The sequence below is a fragment of the Siphateles boraxobius genome, unplaced genomic scaffold (assembly GCF_051911475.1).
Source record: "Siphateles boraxobius isolate OS27281-9 unplaced genomic scaffold, OSU_SipBor_1 26, whole genome shotgun sequence".
Taxonomy (NCBI): Eukaryota; Metazoa; Chordata; class Actinopteri; order Cypriniformes; family Leuciscidae; genus Siphateles; species Siphateles boraxobius.
In genome coordinates this window covers 7,541,631-7,547,630 of record NW_027508876.1, presented here as the reverse complement: position 1 = coordinate 7,547,630, position 6,000 = coordinate 7,541,631, and the positions used below count along the sequence as shown (strand labels likewise).

At 35.4% G+C, this 6,000-nt stretch overlaps 1 pseudogene across 1 annotated transcript; it reads left to right on the top strand.

Moving 5' to 3' along the window:
* The first annotated feature begins 207 nt into the window (after positions 1–207).
* Positions 208–1,824, top strand: LOC143751660 (extracellular superoxide dismutase [Cu-Zn]-like; annotated as a pseudogene). Its single transcript, XR_013207284.1, has 2 exons — positions 208–377; positions 1,132–1,824. The product of XR_013207284.1 is annotated as an extracellular superoxide dismutase [Cu-Zn]-like (transcript).
* Positions 1,825–6,000: the final 4,176 nt, after the last annotated feature.

The following is a 6,000-nucleotide window of genomic DNA, read 5'->3' as shown; positions in this document are numbered from 1 at the left end:
CCTCATCTTGCCATCACTAGTCACAGTTGAGTCACCAAACGAAGAGGAGAGGAATCTATAGCAGCCCTTCTTTTAATAAACTCAAAACAATGAAGATAATCTACACTACAGCACACATGGTGCAATGTAAAAGTGTTATACACAGGCAAGCAAACAAAGGGAGCTAAATGAAACACAGGTGGACCTAATTAGGACCAAACTGACTAGCATGGTTAACATGTAGCTCCACGTTCCTAGAAAAGCAGCCAACAGTTTGATTGCAAAGGAACATTCTCTCAACCCCAGTTCAAGATTGCACACGGATTAAGTGTTGGAGTATTTTTGTGGCTGCAATATTCAGTCTGCTCACGGATTAAGGACAACTTTTCAGCTATACGGTAATGTACCTTTGCTGTTTTTGGTGTGTGTTTTTTCTCTCTCTCCATTCTTGCAAATATTGACTTGAATTTAGTACAACTAAAAAAAAGTAAGTTTAATCAAAAGTATGAATATTTTGTCTTTTATTTTACCTGCCCTTGTGAAAAAGTAAACTTTAGCATGCTTTTATAGAAATAAAACTTTAAAATCTACATAAGTGCAAGAATGTAGTGTTTTCAGACTTAATTGCATGTGTAGGCCTATCCAATTAAATGAAAATGGATTATAGTTTAAATGCAGTTAGCTGAAAGTCATTTGTTTGACCCAAGCACATCTTTATATGTAATTACTTGTTATGTCTTTGAAATATGGTTACTGAATTTACTGGGCATTTATGGTCAACTAAAATATACTATAATATAATTTCTGTGTAACTTTATATTTAATATTGAATAACATATGGCAGCTCAAATTATAATGTACTATGTTAGTCAACACATCAAAATGAGTCTACTTCTTTAAAACACAACAAAAAGATTATTAAAACAATGTACTTATACAAATAAGCACAGTTTTTCACAAGGGTACATGACAATTCAAAAATATACAATTGCTTTTATATGATTTTCCCATGCAAACTAATCTTGTTGTGCTATTTTACTTAACACAACTTCAGCTCTCAAAACTCCCTTGAACAAAGGTTACAACTTTATTCTATCTAAAATACTAAGTTCTTAAACGGCATGATTTCACTGAATCCAGTCTTCATTGTAGGCTTTAAAGATCAACATGGAGAAAATCATTCTACAAATCCCTCTAATATTGCTGGTGCTGCATATACAAGGAGGAGAGTTCTCTAAAAATCCAGTTTGTTCGATTGCCGTTGCTCCACAGCCGGAAGTCGTGGAGTTCGACAACACAATTTATGCCACTTGTGAAATAACTCCCAGCCCCAATTTACCACCTTACCAGCCGAAAATCTATGGGCAAATCCTCTTCAAGCAGCTCTTCCCCGATGGAATTTTAGCAGTGAAAATCAACCTCCGTGGTTTGCCTGCCATCGATCATCAAAAGCGTGCCATTGACATCCATCGGTATGGAGACCTCAGTCAAGGCAGCAACACTGTTGGTCCTCATTACAATCCCAATGGTGTTGACCACCCTCATCATCCTTGAGACCTGGGCAACTTTGCTTCTGAGCAAGGAGTTATAAGGCAGTTCCTAAGTCTCCCAGAGGCCAAGCTCTTCGGGGCTCATTCCATTCTGGGACGTTCAGTGGTGGTTCATGAGAAGGAGGATGATCTGGGAATGGGGTCAGATGAGCAGAGTGAACTGAATGGGAATTCTGGACAGATAATTGCCCTAGGCGTGATTGGTATTACTAGTCCAAGTCTGTGGCAGAATACTGAACTGCCCCCCAAGAAAAGCTGTGGAGGACGGCACTGAGTTGGATCTGGTGGAAAAAAAGATTCAAATAGGATAATCATGATTTTCCTTGTGTAATCTTTGTCTGTGTTCTACATTAAAGTGATCCTTAATACCCTGAAAGTATATCCCTAGAGTTATTGCCATAACAAACTTTCAATGCTTTTAAACGGTCCTGGCATCCAACAATTCATGTTTTTGTTTTGGTCTTTTCAGAGACTTTTTGGCCATAGCTTCCAGTAGTAAATAGCTCCACTCTTAAAAATATATGTAGGGTGAATGCAGGTAAAGTGGGCAGTTTAAGTACTGTGCTCAATGGGTTTTCACTTTTAGAGCATGACAATGGTCTTTAAATTGACACGATTTCTCTAAATGATAAAATGGCTTTGGTTGATGCAATATGACACTGGTGGGCAACTCTAATGGTTAAAGGTAGAAAACCCTCTGACACAAGATTTTATTTTCTAAGTTATAAGGTTTCTTAATGTAAATGATAAGGTTTCTAAATGTAAACCAATGTGGGACTCTTCCTGGTTTGTTGCTTAAATATTGCTGACCCACTTTGGCTGAATGTGTTATAAAGTGAACCCAAAGTTTTGGGTAAAGTGGGTGACCTTAAACCTTCAGCAATTATACTCTAAATTGACATTCACTGGTTATTTTATAGTTGACATGTATCATATACTTTTTAGAGAACAGAAATGATTTTGCCGTTAGGAAATTCAAGTCAGATGGAAGAAAGGAAAAACAGAAATTAAGACTAGGAATTAAGTTCAATCTGTGGAGTGAAGAAATGAGGACAGGTGCAAAATGTAGATGCAAAATAACTCTTTAAAATATGGAAACAATTTTGAGTTCAAATTGTTTAGAGAAAACCGACATAAGTTTTACAATGTTACTATTTTAAATGTTCCTTCTATTGAAGATGTTGCACTTGCTGTAGTCCCATATATTTTTTTTCTAATGTTGTATAGTTAATTTTCATCCAGATTTCTGAATATTCTGATATCCGGATTTCATAAAATTTTAATGTCAACATAACATGTTCTATCAGTTGTTTTGAATTGTACACATGCATTGAGTGAACAGATGAATTTTATTCATCATAGTCTAGGCCACATGCTTTCGGGTGTCTTAAAATATTGAATGTTTGGTTGATAATGTGTGTTAACAAATCATTTTGGATAAATCAGGGATGGGTCACAATACCAGACCAGCTGGCCCATTTTACCTAAAACGAAATTTGTCTTGAGTGCATGATCTCAAAATGAACTTTGAAAATAATGCATATCAACTGTTAACATTTAATTATTAGTTTATTCGCTTTGGTACTATTTTCACAAGTCTTAGAGCTAAAATCACAACAGATCATAAAAAATGCACTTTTTTTCAAGCCTTTCATGTTTTCAATTGTGTTTGTAAGATAATCAAAATCAGAAAGTATACTTTTCACTACACAAAATAACGGTTTCATCTATATAAATGTTTCATTCACAGTAGCTGCCTTTCATAATGCTATTACTCTCAAACTTTTCATTTGCATCTCTTTTCATTCAGTTTAATACATTTGTCTATTATTTAATCCAACTGATCTTAATGGTTAGTCGATCATTTGGTACATCTATAGATTTTTATATACAGATTCTGATGTAGTTTCTACTTTGTTTGCAGTTTCTGATACAGATACCAAATGTAATGAATTCTTTTTACATGATTTTTCTTAGATTATAACCACTTTGTTGTGTGTGTGTCCTGGTAAACTATACATTATGGGGACAAAATGTCTCTACAAAGATGGCAATATCCAAAATCCTTGTCCTTGTGGGGACATATACTGTAGGCCCATAAGGAAAACGCCTTATAAATTATACACCAGTAAGTGGTTTGTTAAACTAAATCTTGACAGAAATAATACTTGCATCCTGGATCTTTGGTGCTGAGCAAGAATGCGTGTGTGTGTGATGATCCTCGCTGGGTCCGTGAGTTTGAAGCGTTCTTTCAGTTCTTCCGGAGAGCGCATCGTTCGCGGGAAGTTTAAAAGGTTTACTTGAAAGCAAAGTTGCTGGAAATTCAGGCTGATTCACCCGGTCACATAAGCCCCTTTCACACAAAGATTCTGGAAAATACACTTATAATTTTTCCCGGGATCATTTGATTTTTGTTCATCCACACTACCAGGGATTTTCTGGGGTCAGTGTGTGTTCACACACATCCTGTAAAGATACCGTTAATTCATGTGACATGGCATTCATTCTGCCTTTATTTCACACAGGGTCTATTCCGGGACTGATCCCAGCAATGTTGCTAGGGGAAATTAGGAATAATTTTGTACAGTATTGTATACATGGATAATGTAACAAACTGCAGTTAACAGTAGATAGTGTAATTCTTGTTTTTATTCATTTTTTAAAATACATTTTAACAAAAGAAAACGTTACAAAATAAATTTGTATGGGTAAATCCCAGCGTTTTCTCTAGTTTATTCTAGTTTATTTGAGAAGTTCCACAGATTCTTGGACATTGGTTACTGTATTTTTGTGAGCTCTCAGGCTGGTTCACCTAAAATACCTTTCAAGCCGTCCTGCATTGAGATGTAAATGACTGTGGGGGGATGAGCTCAATCCACACACACATGAAGTGACCTATGTTAGAATTTCAAGGATAGTAATGAGTTATGGTCAAATCATTCAATAATTTATACCACAGTCTTGAATATCTTTTATTTTTAGAGTCTATTTGACGTATCAGGGTTTTTAGTTTTGTCGTAACATTTACAATGAGTAAAGGGAGGGCGCCAAGATCGATCCTTGTGGAGGTGAGCGACAGAAGAGGAGAAATTACCTATCCTGACCAAAAACTTTCTTGCCCATAAATAAGATTGAAACCAGTTAACAGTTAAAAAGATAATTTAATTAATTTTCAAACTAAAGTAACACACTACACATATCAGTCAAAACTCAGTGTAAAATGTAAAATATTGTTAAATACAACTACAACCTTGTTCACAAACAAACCCTATAAACACTAAAAGGGCTGTATTATGCAAGCCAGGCCAGTAGTTGATGTCACTTTATCAAAAAAAAAAAAAAAACCCGCAAACACGTAATACTCATGAACGTGTGAAAATATGATCATAAGTACGCATGTGAACATGTTATATGCTTGTGCTTGACCAGCCTGATCTCATGAAAATGCATCTCTATAGCACGCATTGTTTATCGTACAATTTTTACACGAAAATTTTCTTATTTTACGTGCATATGATACGCACTTTATTGCGTATAATACACACACACACCAGACCACTAATCCTAACCAAACGTATAATACATGCGTATCCCACACCACTACTAAACCTACTCTAAACCTACCCATGCGAATCATATGCATGTAAAAACTCCTTTTCACGTATAAATTGCACGATGAACACAATACGTGCTATAGAGACGTGGAATGACGTACCATTTTCACAAATTCACATTTATGTTGTTTACATGCAGATAGTAAAGGCATCGTTTTCAAAACCTTGCACTTTTAAACTCGTTTTTAAAGGCTTTTTAAAGGCCAAAATGGCATTTTCGTGTAAATAAACGGCCAAAACGCATGAAAAGTTTTTCAGTTGAAAATGATGTCGTGTAAACAGACCCTAAAGCGTGTACTATTTATCCCACTTTAGTTTTGTTAATTGTTCATTTGAGTAGGCCTTTTTATCATATATACACTTTTTTTCTGGTTTACTGTGTTCACAGAAGCACTGCGGGTGCTTGATGTAACGGTGTGTGAATCCGCATGTTCTGTTGTTTATCCTGCTATTTGCACATGTAAATCTACATTTTTGAGGTATTTGAATGTGTCACAGACACTTCATTCCATTTAATTATAATCTAACATTCAAATCATGTAAGTTAACTGATGATTACTGGTTAACAAGCATCAGCTGTCAGTCAGAAAAACATGTTAAATGAACATCCCTACTTCATATATTTCAACTGAACCAACTAAAAATGTTCAGTGCATTAAGTCAACATAACATTTTGAGATTGACCTCCAAAATCTTTACAGTGTGTTTGTGATGGCAAGAAATGTACAAAGCAGCCACACTGGTATCGTTCTTTACCATCCAACTGGGGACCGAGTTCATTTTGATTAATAAAATAATTATTCTGCATTAAATCATAGAAATCGTTACCTTAAAGAGCTATTTTTTGTCATAATCCC